Source organism: Dipodomys ordii, unplaced genomic scaffold, assembly GCF_000151885.1.
Source record: "Dipodomys ordii isolate 6190 unplaced genomic scaffold, Dord_2.0 Scaffold12, whole genome shotgun sequence".
NCBI lineage: Eukaryota > Metazoa > Chordata > Mammalia > Rodentia > Heteromyidae > Dipodomys > Dipodomys ordii.
The window spans coordinates 12,672,019-12,696,620 of record NW_012267228.1 but is presented as its reverse complement, the minus strand read 5'-3'; positions in this window follow the sequence as shown (position 1 = coordinate 12,696,620).

Genomic DNA, 24,602 nt, shown 5'->3' with positions numbered 1-24,602 from the left:
GTGCATCTTGATCAATGTCACTCCTTTCAACATTTCTACTCACCCCTCCCCGCCCCTTTCCTCACTTATCTTAATTTTAGGTTATGGATGGAATTATTTCACCATTTAACCAAGCAGTTTATGTGTACAATGCATCTTGATCTGTGACACCACATTAACATCTTCACCCCACCTTTGACCCACCCTTCCCTTATACATCTCAATTCTGTGGTATATACGATGAATCCTCCCTCCATCCACTTTTGTTCTTTCCCTCTCCCCTGGTCCCACCCTCCCCCCTTGCAAGTACCTGTTTCCTGGCGTTTATTTTGTGGGGCTTTGACTTAGTCTTCTTAATGAATTATACTACAGTTGGTTTCCAATATACTGCCCTGTGGGTATCCTTATGGCAATGGGTCATCCTGTGTCCTTGTTTCAGCATTTTGTTATTCCCCTTCCCCTCCCCAGATTAGATAAATGCATATACAAGATGCAGGGTACCAAAGTCAAGCACAGTGACGACAACAGGGGATGGGGAGGGGGGAAGTGTGGGAGGTTGGGGGAGCCATAGTAGGACAACAACAAGGAAGGGGTAACAATGATCGACAAGTAATTATTCACTGGCTTACTCATGTAACTGTATCCCTTCTGTAAAGCATCTTTACAATAAAATAAAAATTTTAAAGAAAGAATTATACTACTTGTACTCTCCATAGAGTCTTCTACACATCAGTTAATTCATTTGTTACCCCTTGTTCACCACCCAGTGCATTTACTTGGATATTTATAGGTGCATTCTAGCTACCACAGATGAGGGAAACCATGTACCATATGTAAGGAAGAGCAACCCAATTTGGTGTTGTGTTGGTTTTTTTTTTTAAGTGTTACCAATAATCATGTTATTTGCAGAAAACAATGTGAGATTTTCACCTACGTGGACATGTTTGATGCAAGAATAACATGAAGACATATATTTTCCAGTGAGAAAGGGCCTACCAGGCAGGGACTTCCTCGGGAAGTTGAGCCCATTTCCTCAAAATCAGGCTGGCAACCTGGTAGAGCCAAGTAAGTCTTCGTTTTGGATGATGCCCTATGCCTTTGCATTGTAGGTGGGAGGCCTACCCTCAATTCAGACAACAAAAGTATCTCCAAACACCCCCTACAGGGTTACAATCACCCTTAGGCAAGAACTACCACCCCGCATGCATGGAGACAGGCTGGCAACATCTGTATGCTCACCAGCATTCCTTTCCTGGCCACAGCTATTATTTATCTGCTAACTTCCCCTCCTAGGAAGAGCAGCAATCAGCCTTATTTCTGTCTGTCATGGATGATCCAATCACTTCCGGTACAAACACAGTAGCCTAAGATGAGGCTGTTTGTAATTTGTATAGCGCCTTCAGGTGGGCCCAGGGTGGGGTCTGTGTCTGCCAACCTATTTCCAGTCTGACCCAACTCCTGCCAGCAGAGCGTGTTCAGTCCTGAGGGAGCAGACTTTATGAGAGTCCATGACTCCGTAAACAATGTCAGATGTGTTGTCAACCTCAGGTTAAAAACAAAACATGAAACAGGAAGTGGAAACCAATGGAATGGAAACCACTCAAGAACTTCAAGATATTCCCTCTCCTAATGATGTCTGGGATTTAAATTAGGCAAGAAAGGCATTGGGATATTCTAATCAAAGTTCCTCTTCTTCTGGAAAGTCGGGTTCATTCAAAGCGCAGGCAAGAACCGACCCCCCCCCCCAAAAAAAAAACACCTGACTGCACAGATTGACGTGGTCAGAGATCTACTCCACTCACCATCTTCTGCCTTCACTAACTCGTGGATTCTTGCCGGGGTTCCTGAGCAGTCTTCATCAGTACTAACCATGTGGTTGATGTTTTAATGATGGACGATGGAAATGTCTGAATGAACAAACCGGTTGAACAATTTGGAAAAGGAAGTGTTTTCAAAAGTTTGGCTAACTTTGCCATTTTAACAGGTTTACTCTACCATGATTCTGAGAGTTCTGTTTGTTTTTGGAGGGACCACCTTCTTGTAGGAAGAAGTAGGAGCTGCCAGGCCACAAGGCTCCTAACAGCAAGACTGATGTTAATGTCAGTGAATCATCCATTCAATAAAGATTTATTGCATGCTACTGTCAAGTGCCAGTAAACATATGCTAAATAAACATCCCTGCCCTCAGAGAGCTTTCTTTCTAGGGAATTTCTGGTTGAATGGAGCTTCCTTCCTTCCTTCCTTCCTTCCTTCCTTTTTTGTGCTGGTCCTGGAGCTTGAACTCAGGGCCTGGGCGCTGTTCCTAAGGCTAGTGTTCTGTTACTCAAGTCACAACTCCACTTCCAATATTTTGTTATTAATTGGAGGTAAGAGTCCCAAAGACCTTCCCTGCCTGGGACAGCTTTGAACCTCAATTCTCAGATCTCAGCCTCCTGAGTAGCTAGGATGACAGGCTTGAGCCACCAGAGCCTGGCTGAGGATTTTCTTTTTCGGATGGATAGCTACCAATATAAACTCACCAGATCAGCAGCGAAGAATGTATGTCAGGGGAGCGACACTTAAACTGTAAGAAAATGCCAAATAAGACTATTACAGACTTTTGCAAGGTAGTACATGAAACTGAAGATGCAAATCAATGATAATGGGAAGATGGTGGTTCAGAACTTGGTATAGAGAAGTCTGTAAGTTGATTTATCAACCATGTAACGATCTGGCCATGCTGATCCACGCCCCAAGTTTAGCTAGAAGGATATCAGTTCCTACAGAGATGCAGAAAATAAAAATGATTCCCAAACAATTGTGGGAGAGAAAGAAAAGAGAGAGGAAAAATTCTAGGGGCACGTTAGCCATGGCATTCCACTGAAGAGTGTCTGGCCCAGAGAGAAATGGGGGAACAAAGATTATGGTGCTGGCATACCTACAAACTGCACCTGGCACAACAAAAACCAGCCTTTCCTCCAGACAACAGAAAATAGCTGGAAGCTTCTGGAAGCGTGTCTTAGACCACAGAACAGCAGAAGGTTGAAGAGGCCAATCAAATCTTCTTTGGTCTCTCCTGCAAGTGCCGTGGCAGAGTGCCTCTCCTGCCCGAGGGGAATGAATTTTGTATTTTCTCGGTCGGAATTCAGAAGTTAGAATTCTGGGGAGGAGATGATAATGGCCTGCATAATTTATATTGTCATCCCCAAGGAAGCTGTAATATCAGCGATCCAAAAGCAGGGCCAGCCTGCCCTGTGCCTGGTGGAGCTCTATGCTGGCTGGCTGGCAGGTCACATGTCTTTGAAGGCTTGCAAGCATTTTACCCAGTTGTTTGTTTGTTTCTGCCTTTCCTGTAAACCGTTTGGTCTCCTTCCAGGGGGGGAGGGGGAATAATGTGAGCAAAACAAATGTGCACACACTCTCAACAATGCGCTGTTCTGGTATCCAATAAAGTCATTTTTTTTCTAGGGCAAAGAGAATCTTAAAGAGGAAGCCCTAGCTTTTCTTACAGTTGCATCTCATGCTGAGTACTAGATAATTTTTTAAAATGACAAGAGCCAGGCACTATTGGTTCACGCCTATAATCCTAGCAATTCAGGAGGCTGAGATCTGAGGATCGCAGTTCAAAACCAACAGGAAAGTCTGTGAGACTCTTATTTCTATTAACCACCAGAAAACCAAAGTGGGGCTCTGGCCCAAAGTGGTAGAGCACTAGCCTTGAACAAAAGAGCTCAGGGACAACACCCAGGCCCTGAGTTCAAGCCCCTTGTCACACACACACACACACACACACACAATTACAAGAGCTCTTTAGGTATGGAGCAATGATAAAGTTGGCTTTTCTGGCTTGTAACTTAAAAGACATAAATCATGGTTAAGAATTCAATGTTTCAGCCAGGCACTGGTGGCTCAAGTCTGTCATCCTCGCTACTCAGGAGGCTGAGATCTGAGAACTGTAGTTTAAAAACAGCCCAGGCAAGAAAGTCCATGTGACCCTTTTCTGCAATTAAAGTAAAGCTGTGGCTCAAAGGGTGGAGTACTAGCCTTGAACAAAAAAGCTCAGGGTCCGTGCCTTGGCTCTAAGTTCAAGCCGCAGAACTGACACCTGGCACCTCCCTGCTCAAAAAAAGAACTCTGTCTTGCATAGCAACGTAGCATCCTTCACGTGTGTTTCTAACATTCACATATCTCAGGACTGTCTCATTCAGATAACACTGTTCTATGCCTATTTATGTATCAGCGATACAATGATTGGATGTCATCTCCATCTGGCATTCGCTTCTTCCTCCACCTTTTTGCTCAGCTAGAGTCCTCTTACACCCCAGGGCTCAGCTTGAATGGTGAAACCTTTCCAGACCTCTGGCCACCTCCTCTTTCAAACTTACTACCTAAAACACTCATTTGTTTCCTGGTACATTGATTCATGAACTGTCTGTCTCCTTCTTGAGAAATCACTGCATTTCATGAGGCCACAGGCCTGACTACCTGACGACTACGTTCACTACAAACTCCTCAAAAGACACTAAATATTAGAACAAATGAATGAACAATCGAGGGACAAGATCTTGCTGCCATCATGAAGCCCTGTCTCTTTCCTTCTGTCCTTCCTCCGTGTGAAATAATGATAATGACCTAACTTGGAAATGAGAGACACAAATGGAAATGGAAGGTCTCTTTACAGGAACCCAAAGGTAACAGCATAGCTGTGTCAGGTAGGAACTCATAGACACCAGAAAAAAGACATGGGAGGCGTTCCAAGGAAGGAGTCCCAGGAAGAAAGGACTTACTTTAGGAGGCCCTCTGGAGGGGTTCACCTTTAAGATCTCTACCTACTGGGACTCCACTAACAGCCAGGTCCCCAGTGACAAATGTTAAAGAAGAGACAAAAGGCATCCTGAGCTTTTGGCATCCTGTTCAATGTGAGCTTTCACATGTATCAGTTTACCTTGCAGACAGGATCACCTGCCCCCAATCCCCCCAGGATGATCAAGACCATTTAATGATGTGCGCAAATACCGGGGAGATCTTTCAAAGTTATCTTAAATTGGAAACACATGGCATGAGGGTAAAAGCCAAGCAAATATCATATTCAAAATTAAAACACGGAATGCATAATTATAAAATAATGCAAATGCGCAAACTCCACACACACACACACACACACACACCTGAATTTATGCTTCCACATGTGTGTGCTACATCTGAAAGTCACCACGTTGAGAGGTTCTGCACTTACACCAACAATGACTCCATTCATAAAACCACATTTGGACCTCCGGTTTTGGAATTTCCATGAGAAAATTAAAACACTGGTTAAAATGTTGCCTCTTATGGTAAATTTTACCCATATGTCTCTTTTTAATTTTTGAAAATGACCGAAGAGAAATTCAGGGCATGTCTTGGCCCAGGGAGCTAGGGGGAAGAACAAAGTGGGTAATTCCTGTTTTTTTTTTTCTGAGGCAGTAAAGGCTAGTGTTCGTGTCTGGTTCAGAAAGTAGCTTTCAAGGGAAGAACTGAGAGTGAAATTCAAAAGAAGGTGTCTCACTGGCAATATCATCGAAACAAGCATATAATTTCCCAAGGTTGGAAACTTGAAGAACCGCATTCTTTGGGATCTGTAACACTTACTATGTTTACTTAAACATTCTATATGATCTCTGACAGAACAACCTTATATGGAAAACCTAGCTTTCTTTCAAATGTGCACAACCCCCACCCTAAATTGCCCTGTGTTATATGAGGGAGGTACATGTTTCCATTCTGGTATCTAATATGGGAAATTAAGATATACTTCCTCTGCCTTTTTAATCAACCCTAAGCAATATTAGGCAGTAGATTGTTACAAACATGATGGATTATTTTATGAAAGTTTCAGAGCTGCAAAATGATGAATTTGTCTTATTATACCTAAAAAATAATGAATGCTTCAAAAACAAAGTTTGGAAAGCAAAGAATATAAGTAAAAACTAACAAACCGTACTTCTATCATGGATAGGTAATCGAGATGAACACTTGGGTACATCCCCCAGAACTTTATCGAGCACAGGTGTTTGTGTGTATTGTACACAACATACTTGGCATAGGCAGTTTATTCTACTACTTGCTAGCTGTGGGACCTTGGATAAGGTATTCTGTGTCTCTGTTCCATTGTCTTCAAAATAGGGATGATGTTTGTGTTTTGTTAGATCAATTAAATGACTAGCTTATAGACCAGCATCTGACATGTAATAAGTATTCCAATTCATTATGTCAATGAGTCTTATCATTACATAATTTAGATGGCAGCTGTCACCACTGAAAATTATATTGTGAGCCCTTACCTTGATATTCTTTTAAGTTCTATCACAAAAACATAATTAAAACTTGGAGCTATTAATGTGTTCCTCAGAAGTAGCCATAGGCTGGTAAATAGAAAACCTTGCAGCCTGAGATGAAGGCAGAGACACCAAAAACAATGGAAAGATCTTTTTTTTTGTCAGTCATGGGGCTTGAACTCTGGGCCTGGGTGCTGTCCCTCAGCTCTTCAGCTCAAGGTGAGCACTCTACCACTTGAGCCACAGTGCCACTTTTCGTTTTCTGAGAGGTTTATTGGAGATAAGAGTCTCACAGACTTTCCTTCCTGGACTGGCTTTGAACCTCAATCCTCAGATCTCAGCCTCCTGAATAGCTAGGATTACAGGTGTGAACCACCAGCACCTGGCTAAGAAAGATTTTTTTTAAGGAGTCCTGCCAGATTTGATAGCTGATGCTTAAATTCCAATTGGAAGAATTGTGGCAAAAAAAAAAAAAAAACTAGCTAGACCCTCAGGCAGAAAAAATAGCTAGACCGTCCTCACCACATCCCAACCAATAAACAAGATGTGATAAAGCATGTCTGTAATTCCAGTTACTCAGGAAGCATGGGTAGGTAGACCTTAGTATGAGGCTGGCCCTATCTGAAAAGTAACTAAAATTTAAAAGAGCTGGGACAAATGATAGAGCACTTGTCTAGCAAGTGCTAGTCCCTGAGTTCAAAATGTTTAAGGAGAATGGGAGGAAGGGAAGGGAAGGAAGGAGGGAAGGAAGGAAGGAAGGAAGGAAGGAAGGAAGGAAGGAAGGAAGGAAGGAAGGAAGTGATGGAAGGAGAGAGGGAGGGAGGGAAGAAGGGAGGAGAAAAGGAGGGAGAACAGGAAGGGGAAGGAAGGAGAGAGGGGAGAAAGAGAGAAGGAAGAAAGAGGTGGAGAAAGAGAGACAGAGAAGAAAGGGGAGATGAGGGAAAGGGAAAAATGGGGAAGAAGGGAGGGAAGAAAGGGAAAGGGGAGCACTGGAAATTAGCATCTCTGACAGTGTGATCAAGCACAAAAATATTAACATTTAAAAAGAAAATCTAAGCTGGGAGCTGGTGGCTCATGCTTGTAATCCTAGCTATTCAGGAGGCTAAGATCTAAGGAGCACAGTTTGAAGCCAGCCTGGGCATGAAAGTCCATTAGACTCTTATCTCCAGTTAACCACCCCAAACCGGAATGCTAGTCTTAAGCAAAAGAGCTCAGGGACAATGCCCAGGCCCTGAGTTCAAGCTCCACCACTGACGACAAGGATAACAAAAACTCCCAATTGGGACCAATTTGTCCCAAGGGGACGCCTGTCAATGTCTGCAAAGGTGTGTGGTAAGTGGGATGTGCACCAGTGCCAGGTGTGGCACTAAATGCTCCACAGATTACTTTGTAACCTTCCCATCAGACCTGTGATGCCGCCCCATTATCATCCATTCGCAAAGAAACAACAGGCCTCAGAGGGTTAGGAAATTCACCCTGAACCCCACAGTTAACTAGTGGCTTCTTTCTGAGGTCTTATTACTTTGTGGCCAAGCACTACTGGTGTTTTTGTGTTTGCCTTGCTCTGGGTTCCCATGTCCTGAGGAGATAAGGCATGGTCTACAGTAGCAGAGATGATAACTCACACATAAACTTGTAGTCCTCAATAATAGGTAGAGAAAGGTTGTTGGTCACGGATGGCTCTATTCACAGAAAGCCACAATTGATTACTGATGTCTGTTACAGGCAGAGAGAGAAGAGTCACAGTATCCACGCCACATATTTGGGTGATCTTTATTTCATGTCTGTCCAAGAGCCAACCAACTCTGATACTATTTTTTTCCCCCACAAACAGCCTTCATTTTTGAGCCAAGAGCCTCTCATGCAGCTCTGCACATCAAAGAAAAATAACAAGGACTGAAGGGTTTTTATTCAATCCCCACTTTTCCCTGGTTGCAACAAGAAACTTCTGAAAAACTTTCAGGTTCTCGCCTACGTGCTACTACGTAAGACAGAGCACATCAAAGTTGGAAAAAAAAAAATCACAGCACACCTCCACCCAGAGCAAAAGCCAAGAACAAACAACTTTGATGACTGAACAGGTTACATAAATTACCCTGAACGACTAATGTGGGAAACAGAAATGACTATGAACTTTAAGAAGGCCAAAGCACAATTGACTACATTTTTTTAAAATTATGCAATGTTTAGCAAACTTAAATCACTTGGGAAAAACAGAAAAGAAAGGAAACACAAAAACTTTACTAAACAAAGTGACATACCAACAAACATTTAAACCACTAGACCCCAAATGGGGTACCGAAACTCTGTTTTAGTTACAAAGATCTGAGGGATAGGGGTAGGATAAACATAAGTCCTGGGGGAAAATCATTAATAAGATACTCTGAACTATTTTCCCACAAGTAATTTCTTTTTCTTAAAAAAGTAATAATAAGCAAGCTGATGTTTAAAAAGAAGGGAGGGAGAAAAATCAATCTCCTGCATTCCAATCCAAATAAAATCTCTCTGCAAGCAGTCAACCAAAAAATCTGAAATTCCAGCATCATAGCATTATGTTTGTGGGGTACCACTTAAGGAAATTTTTAAGAGGAGAGAGAGAGAGATCTGGGTAATCAATATAGGACCCTGTAATCAAGTAGAAAAGAAAATTAACCAACTATACCCTACCCCCCCCCAAAAAAAAACTACAAGGAAACTTGGCCCTGTATCCTTGCTGTGTGTAATTTCAAGAGCTTCCTGTTTACTAACAACAAACACACACAAAACACACACACATCAAGTTTTCCAGGAAGTTAGATATGTAAATAAAACATTTGGACTTCTTTACTAACACGAATATATTTTCTTCCTAAACCACCTCTCTCTATCAGTGATGAATGAACTGGTACAGGAGTAAGAAGCAGATTCTAAGGATCACATTTTTATCTGCCTGAAGACTTCAAGATACACACAGATTAAACAAATATAACATGTCATTTTTTTTCTTATGAGATAAGCTATGATTTATCAAATCGTCCGAAAGCAAAATAATCCATCTCCTCAACACGAAAGCAAATAAGTATTGAAAACTCTTTTTAAGTAAGATGGATTTCTCGAGTGTCAAGCTTAAAGCAACTCAACAGGAAATGACAACTGTGCTACATTATTTATACTCCAAGACATCTTAGCCATGCCTACAAAGGCCCCAAAACACTGTGAGTGAAAAGTAAGTCAGTAGTGCCCAGATGTTGTATCTAGTCACCAACAGCTGGAATACCCCCAGCATTTGCTCTGTCTCTAGATGTCTTGGGGCGGGTGCTCTGGGGGGCTTTTCCCACCACCCAGGCCTTTGTGAGCTCCATGCACCTTTCTGGAAGCTTCCACACAACCACATTCAGCAACCTACTCCAATGAATTCTTCCCAGCCTCCTTAATGACTGACTTGGATTGAAACATGTTAGTCAGGGGAGAGGGGTGGGGTGGGACTCCAGTCCTAGGGCTTGAACTCAGGGCCTTGCACTCTTGCTTGGTTGTTTTTTGTTTGTTTGTTTATTTGTTTGTTTTTGCTCAAGGCTGGCACTCTAACACTTGCTCTACACCTCCACTTCTAGTTTCTGGCTGGTTAATTGGAGATAAGAGTCTCATGGACTTTCTGCGCAGAGTTGGTTTTGAACTTTGATCTTTACATCTCAGCTTCTTAAGTAGTTAGGATTACAGACATGTACCCACCAGTACCCTGCTGAACTAAATTCTCATCTCTGGAGAAGTTCTATCAAGAAGGAATTACTTGGGCTGGGATGTAGCTCAGTGGCAAACCTCTTGGATAGCAATGCAATATCCTGGGTTTAACCCCCAGTACCCAATAGAGAAAAGCCAAAAAAAAGAAGAAAGAGGAAAGGAGAAAAAAGAAAGAAGGAGGAGGAGAGGAAGGAGGAGAAGGAGGAGGAAGAGGAAGAGGTGGAAGAAATTTTTGTGCAAGAGACCCAAGAGTGAATATGTGGATCTGGAGGAGGTCTGGAGAGCTATCAGACAGGCCATGAAGCTGGTCTGCAGTGAGGAGAGAGAGAGAAAGAAAGATTTTAAAGAGAATGTATTAGTTCCGGATGAGATTCTAGATAAGGCCAGGGCATCAACCTGGAGCCATTACTGTGTCTTCAGTAATGGCCCACAGCAGGATCCCTGCCACACTTGGCCATGTCCATTCCTGTAGAAGGCTGTGACAAGTGTGGCCACGAGTGACATGATAGTCACTTCGAAGCACAGCAGGCAGGAGCAGCGGTCAGTGATGCTTGGCTTGGTAGGAAATCCGGGAAGTGGTTCAGCTTGGCCACCATGAGAATTCAGTGCAATAAATGCATGTAGAGCTCTGATCTCCTCATCAGCATGGCTCACGCCTGGTATCCTAGTTACTCAGGAGACTCAGATCTGAGAACCACAGTTCAAAGCCAGCCTCAGACAGCAAAGTCTTTTCTCCAATTAACCAGCCAACAAGCCAGAGGTAGAACTATGGCTCATGTCAAAGCACCAGCCTTGGATGAAAAAGCTAACTAAGCATGAAATGCCCAGAGTTCAAGCCCTAGTGTGCGTATGCGCACGCACGCGCGCGCGCGCACACACACACACACACACGAGAATAGTCACACACACACACACACACGAGAATAGTACCTCCATAAAATAACTGGTGGCTCTAAGTGCTTCACACCTGCAACCCTAGCTCTTTGGGGAAAGTGGTTCCAAGCCAGCCCTTGGGGAGGGGGCATTGAAGAGAATCCAGGTCAAGCTTGGTATGATGGCATGCCCCTGTCACCCCAGCTACCCCAGGAAACCTAAAACAGCAGGATGAAGGTCCAAGCTGTCTCAGGCAAAAATGAAGAGCCTGTCTCAAAATAACCAGAGTAAAAATGGGATTGGAGACATGGCTCAGCAGTAGAGTGCCTGCCCTCAGATCAAGCCCAAGTACCACCAAAAAACCCAACCCAAACAAAAACAAAGACAGTGGTGGTGATGCTGATGACAGGGACAGTGTCCGTGTTAGCTCCCGGTTACTAGTTGTCTTGGAACCTGACTTAACGTTTTCTTCCATAATGTGTTCTGATGTCATCTCTGAGACAGAGAAAAATCCTTATTCATGAACTTCTCTACTGTAGTCCCAGTCTCCTGTGCTCAAGCAAGCTTCCCTTTCAAGCACTTCAGCAAGCAACTAGTAGACAATAATCTCCCTATGCTGTATCATCACCCAAACAATCAAGACGAATCTTATGATCATCCCAGCTGGACAAAATCATCCCAAGTCTAGACGACGTAGTCCAGGCCAAGGTGGTGGGAACTGGGGACCGAGACATGTTGAAGGCACAGATGATGCAGGGGTCCAGAAAAGCAAAGCGGCTGAAGTGGGCAAAGCAGAGGACCAAAGGGGAGAGCTGCAGAGAGACAACAGTCGGGGATTTGTAGAGTTCCCTTGACTGTTCCCTAGAGAAAGGTTCAGTCATGCTCAGGAGGAGTCCATTCAAAGCCTGGGGAAACACCCATGAGGATTAGAAGAAACAATTGCTACAACTCAAATACAACCAGAACAGTGGCGATCCCTAAAGTCAGAGTGAATCAGCTCATAATTCACCAGCCCAAGTCCTCAGAAGGTCTTGCTTTTACAGTGAGGAATAGTCAGTACTAAGCAACAGTTGAGCTAGTGCCATCCAACAAAGCTTAAATGCAAAACCCACAGGTAACTTAGCTTGATCCCCAAAGATTTTTTGTTTGTTTGTTTGATTTTATGCTAACACTGGGACTCTAACTCAGGACCTATGTGCTTTGCCTGAGTTTTTCTTTTTGCTCAAGACTAGTACTCTACCATTTGAGCCATGTGTCCACTTCTGGCTTTTTGGTGGTTCATTGGTGATAAGAGTCTCATAGACATCCTTGACCAGGCTGGCTTTGAACTATAATCCTCAGATCTCAATCTCCTGAGGATCTAGGATTACAAGCATGAGTCATCAGGGACCAGCATTTGTTGTTGTTTTATTATCTTAAACTTGTGGCCTTCTTACCTCAGTCTCTTGAATTTTTTTTAACCATGGGAACCATTTTTTTTTTTTTTGGTGGGTCCTGGGGCTTGAACTTTGGGCCTGAGCACTGTCCCTGAGCTCTTTTGCTAGCACTCTACCACTTGGAGCCACAGCGCCACTTATGTTTTTGAGTGGTGAACTGGAGATGAGTCTCACGGGGACGGCTTTGAACTTTGATCCTCAGACTCCTGAGTAGCTAGGATTATAGGCATAAGCCACCAGTGCCCGAAGGGAATCATTTTTTAAATTAACTAATGTACTTGTCAAAGTGAAATTCCTTTTTAATTAGTGTCTGTTTATTGCACTAAATAATGGGTTTCATTAAGACATGATCATTTATGTAAATAAAGTATTTTGAACATATTAGTCAATTCCATCCATGCCCTCCCTTGATACCTACTGCTCCCTTCTTCTTCTTCTTCTCAAAGTCTCCTTCTACTTTCCTATCTTTAAAAAAGCAATCTAGATTTTTTTATATGAGAGAAAACATGCAATATTTGTTTTTCAGAGTCTGGCTATGTTGCTTAACATGATAACCTACGGTTCCATCCACTTTGCTGAACATGGCATAACTTCACTATTCTTCATGACTTAATAGAGTCCACTGCTACAGACTGGGTTTTCTTTATGCATTGATTTGCAGATGGGCACCTGGGTTGATCATTTAAGTGGGTGTTACGAAAAGGGCTGCAGTAGATCTAGTATGCAGATGTCGCTATTATAGGCTGACTTTGATTTCCTTTATGTTTATTCCCAGGAGTGGAATAGTAGAGTTGTATAGCAATTGTAATTTTTTTGTTTCTGTTTTTTGAGGACTCTCCATACTGATTTCCGTAGCACATAAAGTCATTTCTATTCTCACCAACTGTGTGCAAAGTATCCTCTTCTCTTCCTATCCTGGCCAGCATTTGTTGTTGCTTGTGTTGATGATAACTAGTCTCACTAGGGTGAGATGGAATCTGGATGTAGTTTTAATTTGCATTTCCCTGATGGAGAGATATGTCAAACATTTTTTTCATGTACTTACTGGCCATTTGTGTCCTATGAATGTTTTTAAGAATAGGATTTTTTTTTTAAAGAATGTTTTTAAGAAAAGGTTAACTTCACAATGTCTGGCATCCTAACAGGCATGTAAAGAAACAAGAAGATGAGACTCACAAAGAGTGAAGAAATCAAGCAGAACCAAACTCAGAAGTGATGCAAGTGACAGAATTATCAGAAAGAAATATTAAAAAAGTATTCACAACTGTGTTCCAAGGGAAACTAGAAAATACTTTGAAAGAGACCAAAATTAAATATAACAAGTTGAAATGTGTAAGACACAATTTTCACCAAAAACGTATAGTCTGACCTGCTGATAGAATAGCCTCAAGTAAACAAATGTCCAACTGAATAAAATCAGCACATAACTTCAAAGCAAGCAAAAGGAAGTTCTACTAGATGCAATAATTAATAATATGGAAAACCAAAATAGAAATAGAAAAAAGTAAGAAAAAGAAAAAAAGGAAAAGGAAAAGAAAGAAAAAAATCCAGTGAAACAAAAAGCTAGTTTTTTTTAGAAAGATCAGTAAACAGATCCATCAACAGCCAGACTGACAAAGTAAACAGTCACCAGCATCACAAAAGAAGGAGGAGTGGTTATAGGTCCCACACCAGATACTGAAATGGTAAATAAGGAATAGGATAAGCAATTCTGTGTACATAAATTCCAAACGTAAAATTAATGGACCACTCAAGAAGAAATAAGTAACTTGAATAATCTTACATTAAGCTTTTGTGACAAAATCTATAGTTTAAAAAGGCCCCTAAAATTCCTTGAGCTTCCCCCCCAAAATGCTCATAGTTTCCCCAATATTTAAGAAAGAAAGAAAAGAAAAAAAAAACCTTCCCTAACATAACAAAGCAGAGAGAAAATAAAAGAAAGGGAAAAAAAGAAAAAACTCTTTCAGTTTCACATGATTTCACAGGCAAATTCTACCAAACATTTAGACGAAACAAAAACAATTGTAAACACTCTGTCTCAGAAAATACAAAAGGCAGGAATATTTTCTCATTTTATGAGGCCATCATTAACCTTATGCCAAAACCAGACAAAAACAATACCAAAAAGTCAGACCAATATCCCCCAAGAGATTACTGTGCATTCCTCAACAAAAGTATTAACAAATCAAACTTCACCAATGTATAAAAAGGCAGTGTATCATAACCAAGTAGTTTATCCCAGAATACTTAACAATTCATCAACATAATTATAATATCAAAAGTCTAACCAAGAAATACTACATGATCATAAGCGATGGCAAATACAGTTGATAAAGTTTCATGTTCATGTATGATTTTTTCTATGTTTTTGTTGTAAAAATGATGTACAGAGGAGTTAGAGTTACATGAGCAAGGTAATGAGTACATTTCCTATTGAGCATTGTTGCCTCTTCCTTTGTTTTCCCCCTACCATCCCTTCCTTCCCATCTCCACAACTACCCTCATTTATTGTTTTAAAAGTACAACAAAAATGAATTATACAACTTTGGCCAGGGGTGGGGGTGGGGTAGGGGTAGGGGAGATGGGAAGGGATGGGAAGGGGAAACAAAGGAGGAGGCAACAATGCTTGATAAGAAATGTACTCATTACCTTGCCCATGTAATTGTAACCCTTCTGTATGGTATTTTCACAATAAAAAAAAAGTACAACAAACTTGAACATGTCTACTGAACGCTTTCTTCCTAAAAGAGAAGGAAAATGTCCACTTTGCCACTCCCATTGAATATAGTATTGCAAATTCTACTTTGTGAAATAAAGCAAGAAATAGATAAGACATTCAGATCAGAAAGGAACCAATAGAAAAAGAGAAGCTGGGTTGATGCATAGACAATATGACTGTCAACATAGAAAAACACAAAAATTAACAGAAAATGAAAACTTTCACAACTTGTAAGTGAAGCAAATGTGATCACAAAAAACTAATATTTTTATAAAGCAGCAATAAACAATTAGAGCTTACAGATTTAAAAATCTCCTTTATAACATCTCCAAAAAGGAGAAAGAATGAATCTCTAGCTATAAATTTAGCCAAAAAAAAAATGTTAGGACAGCTAGCGGTTACCACAAAATAAATAAATGAAGAGCCATATCATGTTTATGGATGGAAACACTCAACATAGTGAAGATGTCAAGTCATCAAAAGTTGATGGGCACTGGTGATCTCACCCTTGTAATTCTAGCTACTCAGGAAGCTTATCCAAAGGATCATATCCCAAGTTCAGCCCAGGCAGATAAGTCCAAGAGACTTTATATCCAAAATAACCAGCAAAAAAGCTGAGCTGGAATCATGGCAAAGTGGTAGACTGCTAACGAAGCAAAGCAAGCCAAATGAGCTCAAGGCCCTTTTGTAAACAAAAGTTTTTAAAAAGTAAAATTTAGCAGGATGCTGGTAGCTCACATCTAAAATCATACCTACTCAGAAAAGTTGAGATCTGAGGATTGGGGTTCAAAAGACAACCTGGGCAGAAATGTCTGTGAGATTCTCTTCTCCAATTAGCCACCAAAAAAGCTGTAAATGAAGTTGTGGCTCATGTGATAGAATATTAGCTTTGAGCAAATAAGCTTGGGACTGTGTCCACACACTTAATTCAAACCCTAGGACTAGGACAAGAAAAAGGAAGGAAGGAAGGAAGGAAGGAAGGAAGGAAGGAAGGAAGGAAGGAAGGAAGGAAGGGAGAGAGGGAGGGAGGGAGGGAGGGAGGGAGGGAGGGAGGGGAAGGACCTCCACCTAAACTTCACACTTTTTACAAATGAATTAAAAGTGGATCATAATATTTAAAAGTCAGATTAGAAAGATTTTTTTAAAAAAGGAGAAAATTCAGTCTCCTGTTAAGGAATGTTCTTGGCTTATGATAGTCCAAAGTAAAAATGATAAACTAGCTTTCATCAAAACACATAAAAGACAAGAGAAGAAATATCTGGAAGCCACTTATCCAGTGATGGGCATGTATGCCAAAAACACAAACAACTCTGAACACTTGAATGAATGGAAAGAATTTCAAGATGCACAAACATTTGAGGAGACACTTGACAAAGAAGATACTTAGATGGCAAAAACAACTATTAGGTCATGTCCAGTATTTCAGGGACTTGGACTAGTACAAATTAAACAACTGCAAAGAGACCCAGGAGCTGGAGGCATGCCTGAAATCCTAGCAGCTCAGGAGGCTGAGATCCGAGAATTACAGTTCAAAGTCAGCCAGGGCAGGAAAGTCCATGAGACTCTTACCTCCAATTAACCATCAAAAATTGGGAAGTAGAGGTGTGGCTCAAGGGGTAGAGTGCTAGCCTTGAGAACAAAAGCTCAAAGAGATCTCTCAGGCCCTGAGTTCAAGCCCCAGGACTAGTATATGCGTGCACGCGCATGTGTGTATATGTTTGTGTACACACACACACATGCAGAGAAACACTTCTATTAACATGGGGAGGCTACCAATTTCCAATTCCCAAAGGTGGCGAAAACGGAGAGGACGAGAAAGCCTCCACCTTGCTTGCAGGGATGAGGAGTGGTCCAGCAACTCTGGAAACCCATCTCACAATTTCTTATAAATTTGAAGACATACTTGTTCAAAGATCCAGCAAGCTCATTCCTATGTACTTATTCTAGATAAATAAAAACTTCCGTTTACCCAGAAGCTAGTACAAACATGTTTATAATCTAATGCTACTGACTTAATGCTTTAAAAGTTTGCTTTATATTATGTATATTTTTACTCCAAAAAAAGAAAAAGAAGGAAAACATGTCTCTCCTTCAGACAGAGTGGGGGGGGAGGTTTAAAATAGCTCTATTCATACTTGCCCAAAACTTTAAAAAAAAGCCTAATGACCTTCAAAACTGAAGAAACTACTTGTGATATATGCACAACCTGGAAATATACTCAGCCATACACACACACACACACACAGAATTAATGATACATCCAACAACCCCACTGAGAGTGAGGGAAAGACGAGGTAGAGGAACAGAGAAAGGAAGGGAGGGCAAATACAGTCATGTTATTCAATGTACCTCAGTGAAAATGGAGCCAGGTAACTTGAGGAGATGGGTGGGTTGGGAGAAACAGGAGGAAATGATGGAAGGAGTGATACTGATCAAGATGTACTGTGCTCATAAATGCACATGTCCAAATGAAACCTCTTTGTCTGACTACTTGAAGGTAATAAATAGATAAATACGACACAATGATTGATTTTACTCGTGAGACATTTGGAGAAGGAGAATTACAAGATTGAGAATCAGCCAGGCACGGCTGTCTCACCTCTGTAATCCTAGCTACTCAGGAGGCTGAGATTTGAGGATTGTGGTTTGAAGCCAACCCAGGCAGGAAAATCTGTGTGACTCTTATTTCCAGTTAAATCATGGACGGGGAGGGGGGGGGAAGGCAGCAATAGTGGCTGTGGCTCAAGTGGTAGAGTGTTACTCTTGAGCAAAAGGAGCTCAGGGACAGTGCCAGGCCCAGAGTTTAAGCCCTAGGACTGGCAAAAGAAAGAAAGAAAGGAAGAAAGAAAGAAAGGAAGGAAGGAAGGAAGGAAGGAAGGAAGGAAGGAAGGAAGGAAGGAAGGAAGGAAGGAAGGAAGGAAGGAAGGAAGGAAGGAAGAAGAAAAAAAGATTGAGAACCACTTCTTAGTTGCCATGTGCTAGAAAAGCAAACATCTGACTGAGATTCAGGAGTGAGGAAGTTATTTTGTACCCTGACTGTGGTGTCGTCACAGGAATCTATGACACTGTGAGACCTCAAAGAACAGCTCATCAAACGAAAGAAGCCAAGTGTAGCGGCTATAAGTGAAAAATAATGATGAACAGAAATAAATAAAACCTACCATCCTTTTTTGCAATAGGTGCCCCTACCAAAAAACAAGCAAACATAGGGCTGGGAAGGTGGCTCAGTGGTAGAGCGCTTGCCTTGCATGCCTGAGGCCCTGGGTTCGATTCCTCAGCACCACATAAACAAAAAGAAAAAACCCGGAAGTGGCGCTGTGGCTCAAGTGGTAGAGTGCTAGAATTGAGCTGAAGAGCTGAGGGACAGTGCTTAGGCCCAGAGTTCAGGCACCATGACCGGACCAAAAAACAAACAAACCCCAAAACCAAAAAACAAGCAAACAAACCCAAAGAGAGCCCACTTCACTCTCTCTCCCTTCTGTATTGACTGAGGGAATCCAATGGACTATTGGAACCCACTCTTCCCTTCCCTCCTGGCCTAAGGACATTGACATTGGCTGATTTTAGGGTTTCCATGGACTCTCTTGGCCAACCAGATAGAGAGGACTTCTCCCGGTCTGCCGATGCTGAAGAGTACTGGTCTGGATTATTTTATAGCCTCTCAAGTGGTTTTCCTGTTCCCAGTTCTATTTTGTCCTCTACATTTTCACCAGATCCATACATGTCCGCCTTTTGCTTGAAACAATAACAGATATCTGCCGTTGTTTGCCCCCTCCAAGATGAAGGGCAAACTCAGCTTCCAAATGCCTCCTCCGCTGATTTCACACCCCTTGCAGCCAGTCCTGTTCTTTCTTACTTCCCTGCCTTCCGTTAAGCTGGCTCGCCCTCTTAGGTTTTATTTTTTCAATTGAAAATATCCTTAATCGCTTCTGAGGCCTCATTCAAATATTCCTAGGGGAGAACTTTTCCTTGTCCAGCTCTTCCTCGTGGCCCCTCACACACTTGCCATACATCCTGGGGACAAAGGGTGTCCACTGCCCCCTTCCAGGCCGTTCCCTGACAAGCGGTCATCTGCCTGAGCACCGACACAAGGTCACATCTGTTTCCAATGTCAAACGCAGTGCCTGTCACTGAACGCTGCTCAGAGCAGACTTGTTGACAGGAGATGAGAATAATTAGTAATGACATTGAAATTATCAGCCAGATGTTTGCTTTCAATCTATGGTCCTAGGGTCCTATAGACACAGCTTTAGTCATGAAGCTTCCATGTTTATTTATTAATTTATTTACTAGGTTGTCAAGACATGCTTTGGATTTGTGGGAAAAGGATGAAGGCATAGTCTACAGAAAGCTAATGATATCCCAGCATTAATTCCATAAGCTTCTAACTCAATTTCACACTTATTCTAATGCCACTTTTCCTCTTTAATAGGATAGGAGAGTCATTCAGATTCCTCTAACCACATTTGCTGGCCTTTTGGAACCATCTCTTGCTTTCTGCTTTGGCCTTTATTAGCTCTGTCTCTGTCTTTCTTTCTGTCTTTCTGTCTCTCTGTCTCGCTGTCTCTCTGTCTTGCTGTCTCTCTCTCTCTCTCTCTCTCTCCCCATTCCATCAATTCCCATCCATGGTTTGTCTCTCATGGTTATTCTATGTGTGAGACTCACAACTTCACCTGAAAAGCTGTTGTTTTCCATGTTGTTAGACAAACTTTCAGAAAACAAAGCAAGGAAGAATGTTATTCCTCAATGCCTAAATGATAGCATTAACCCATGCTCCACACTCCACTGCCAAGTCCTAAGCAACCTGGGGCTAAAATGCTTGGCAACATTCAATAAGTATGGAGATAAAATTGAAGAAGGAGCTTTTTGTTCATAAACACAGTAAAAAAATATCTTTCAGCTGGGAACTGGTGGCTCATCGGGAGGCTAAGATCTAAGGATTGCAACTCAAAACCAGCTGGGGCAGAAAAATCTATGAGACTATTGTCGCCAATAAACAACCAAAGAAGCCAGAAGTGGAGCTGTGGTTCAAGTGGTAGCACACTAGGCTTAAGAAAAAGGAGCTTAGGGACAGCATCCAGGCCCTGAGTTCAAACCACAGGACCAACACAAAAAAAAAAAAAGAAAGAAAAGAAAAAAGAAAGAAAAGAAAAGAAAAGAAAAAAATGTCTTTCAGGGAAAGACACGATGATCTCAGACTTCATCATATCACACTGAACACTAGCCTATGCTTTTACAATCATGTATGCCTAATGCGAAAATATTTTGAGCTGGCACAAATATATGTTATGTTTTTTTTCTTATCTATAAATTATAGATGTGTATATAAACTACTAATATGTATATGTACAACTATGCTGAGGTGAGCATTATAAACCATGCATTTAAAATTAAAATTTAAAGCATGAGATTAAATATAAATGATAAGAGAAGTTTTAATATTTTCTTTGTGCACCACAGAAGGTTACACCTGGTGCTGTGTGGTATGGAAACCATATGCGCAGAGAATGGACTGTTTCGGAGGGAGGTAGGCAAGTCAGAACAAGTGTGACAAAGGTTTCTATCTCAGCTACAGACAGGAAAGGGCAGGCTCAGAATCCTCAGGTACTTTGTAGATGGCCCCATTACCATCCTTCATCCTTCAGTGGCCACTGGGATTGGTCCCTAAGTCCATGTGGTGCTGAGTAAGCCTGAATTACTGTAGATTTTTAGCTGGAGAGAGTGCTTTCTTCCCTGGATGAACGTGGAAAGGGTGTAAGCTCCGAGTATCGCTCAGTCAGGTTCCACGTGGCCTAAGGCATCCACAGATAGTAGACGAAAACCACGGCAAAGCTGGGCATCTGTGGTTCACATCTGTAATCCTAGATACTCAGGAGGCTGAGATCTGAGGACCATGGTTCAAAGCCAGCCTGGGCAGAAAAGTCCCCCTGAGACTCTTAGCTCCAATTAACCAGTCAAAACTCAGAAGTGGAGCTATGGCTTAAAGTATTAGAGCACTAGCCTTGAACAAAAGAGCTTAGGAATGGTGCCCAAGCCCACCCAGCTCCATCTTCACAACCAACAAAACCAAAAAACAAAAACAGGCTACACACTCTTACCTTGCTTCTAGAAGCCTAAGAACTCCTACTTTTGCTTAAAACTGGCCTGGTGTATGAATTAGGTTTCTATTGTTTGAAACAAACAAACAAAAAGCAGCAAGAAAGGGACTTGAGGAAATAAAAAATCATGTATTCATTCTAAAAATATTTGTCTCCTGCAATAAGTCAGGCACTGATCCCGTTGCCAGAAACAGTGGTGAATCAAAGAAGAAAAAAAGATCTGTACTCATGGAACTTATATTGTAGAGTGATAGAGACTGATAAGATGAAAAAATAAATCGTATATAATGTCACAAAGTGACAAGAGAAAACAGGTGGAAGGGAGAATAGAATGCATTTGGCTGAGGAAATCAAGGCAGGACTCAAAGAAATAGTTAAGAGGGTAAGCCAGGAAAATAGCTGTGGGACAATGTTCTAGACAGAAAGAACAGCAAGTACAAAGGCCCTGGGGCAGGTGTGCTGTCATAGGAGTAGAGCCAAGAGGACAATGTAGCTAGAGCAGAATATAGGAGGGAGAAGGCAGCCAGAGGTAAGAGAAAGGCATTGCTTTACAGGTGATGCAATGCCTTGTGGGACCCTGGAGGCCTTTGGCTATTCTGTGGCTGAGCTGGGATTTGAGCAACCCAGACTAACAATGCCTGCATTTGCATGATACAGAAAACCTTTAACACACATGGGTCATTTTGTTCATGGCCTTCAGAGGAGAGTATTTGTGGCATCCTGGTTAGTTCTCATAAGGCGGCTGTTATACTATAACAAAAAGCTGTCCATCTCTCCCTGTCTTAGTCTTCGGGTCTCACTCCTGTCTGTGAGATCCATCCATCAAGACGTTTCCTCCAAAGCCCCGTCCATGCTGGCACAAGGCCCTCAAAGCTCCAGAGCTAGGAGCTACAGAAACCCCTTGACAAAGTTTCCAACCTCAAACATTTCATTATGGTCATGGAAAATACTAATGAGCTCTTTGGAACCAGTTCTGCTCCATGTTCAAGGTTGTTAGGTTGGGATGTCACAAAGATTTGGTCTGAAGGGTTACACACGACCATCCCGACTACTTCATTCTGATGTAAACCTCTCTGGGAGAGGAGGTCACTCTTCTGCGTTTAGAGAAAAGTACTGCTCAGACTTCTCAAAACTAGGCCCAGGTCCACAGCATGTGCTTTCTGCCTTTTGGCTATGTAAAACAACCCAAGGAGGCTCCTTGGACTCACACAACGTGAAAAGCAGACAAGGAAATCTCTACTCATCTCATGGGAATACAGTTACCACTGCATCATAATTACCAACTTTTCATATTCTAGGGACTGATCTTTTACTGGTATTCAAGGGACTGGTCTTCTAATTGTATTCTAGGGACTGGTCTTGTAGGTGGTCTGGGAATAAAAAGCCTTATTTATTTTGTTGGTCTTAGGGCTTGAACTCTGGGCTTTGGGCACTGTCCCTCAGTCTTTTTGCTCAAGGTTAGTGCTCTACCACTTTGAGCCACAACATCATTTCTGGTTTTCTGGTGGCTCGTTGGAGATAAGAGTCGCACAGACTTTCTTGCCCAGGCTGGCTTTGAACTATGATTCTCAGATCTCAAGCCTTCTGAGTAGCTAGAATTATGGGCGTGAGCCACTGGCACCAAGCTTGGGATATTTTTCTAAGGAGAAGATGAACCTGTGTCAATGAGTTAGTGACTGCAGCCAAACAACATGACTACCTTGAGTTTGTCCTGCTCCATCTAATCCAATTCCCCACTTGGCAGATTATAACACTAAGACTTCTAATATCCCCACTGGTCAGGGGAGAACTTGACCAGAACCTCAGCTCAGATGCACTGTAGTTAATCTACACTAGCCAAATAGGGCTCCAAAATTTGACACAGGTAACTGCTTAGAGTCATCATGGGTGGCTATTGGGATGGTTTCCTGTACTACACTCCACCGCCCTCCCCCCAGAATACTGGGGATTGAACTCAGGGCGGTGTGCTTGCTAGACAAGCGTTCTATTATATACAGCCATGTCCCAATTCCTTTACTTTTCAGATGGAGTCTCAGGGTTTTGCCAGGAAAGCCTTGGAGCAAGATTCTCCTTCCTCTACCTCCTAAGTATTTTGGATTCTGGACATGTACCACTATGCCCAGTCTCTTCTTCTAATTCAAAGTTTCCTATCATTGGATAGAAGCATCAGAAATAATTTAAGTATGTATCTTTTTAGTACAAATGACATTACTAGATACATCCCAGTAAAAATTCTTCCTTCAATGGTATTAAATACAGGGAAAGATCATGAAGAAAAAACAAGCCTGGATGTTCAAAGTGGAGGGACAATGACTAAAGTTAGGATACTGAGCTAGCGAGGTGGGAAAGAGGCAGTGCTAAGGAAAGGGGTGGGTGGCCAAGGCAGCCCAAAGCCACCACCATAGACTCCAGGCTTCAGCCTAAAGCCACAACTGGGACACCCAAGCCAGTCAAATGGTCAAGTGATTGGCATTTTCCAAGGGAAATTATGTCAGATACAAATTATCCCTGATAATGGGAAGTCATTGTACTTGAAAATGAAGCCTAAATCATGGCCAATTTTTACCACTGTGTTGGGCATGGTACACATGTTTACTTGTTGCACTTATGCAGAAGAAGCAGGAGGATCATGAGATCAAGGGCAGCCTATATACATAGCAAGATGTTGTCTCTGAACAGATTTTAAGATCAGGCGTATGGATAGGTGGTAGATTGCATTCACACCCCACATTATTTTCATGAACCAGAAATATGTGGCTACAAGGAAAAGTAGACATATTAGTAAGCTAGGAGAGTGTACTAGTAAATGACCAGACAGATAGAGGCTAGAGAACGTTAAAAAATATCTAACTTTAGATGTATAAAGAAACAAAGTAAGATTTTTTACTGACAGAGCTCAGAACCACCTTGTAGAAGCAAAACTGAATCTGCTTCATCCTTTGACTATTCTAGCTGGGTTTTCCTCTCCTCCTTTCATTTCTCTCTCTCTCTCTCTCTCTCTCTCTGTCTCTCTCTCTCTGTCTCTGTTTCTCTCTGTTTCTCTCTGTCTCTCTCTCTGTTTAGTTTTGTTTCTGGAAAAAGATATCTGAGAATGTCATGCTACAACAAAATAACTGCATGGAGAGATAGCAAGCCTTGGTCTAGCCACCCAACAGAGATCAACTGGCAACTGTATTCCTCTACCCCGGGAAGTAGGCAGGCATGGGAATGAGCAAGCTGGGTAGACTTCCTACAAATTGCTACATGCGTAAAACCAGCACCAGCCAGCCAAATGAGTAGAAGTAAATACAATTGTCCATGGGAGCCTTGCCTGGGTCCTGTGGTTGGGTGATGTCACTGGGTATCTAGCTAGGTGACTGGATCTCTGACCAAGACAAAGGATGGACATAGAAGCAAGAAAACCTAGCCCTAAATCCACTACCCAACACACAGGCATACACACACACACACACACACACACACACACACACACACACACACACACACA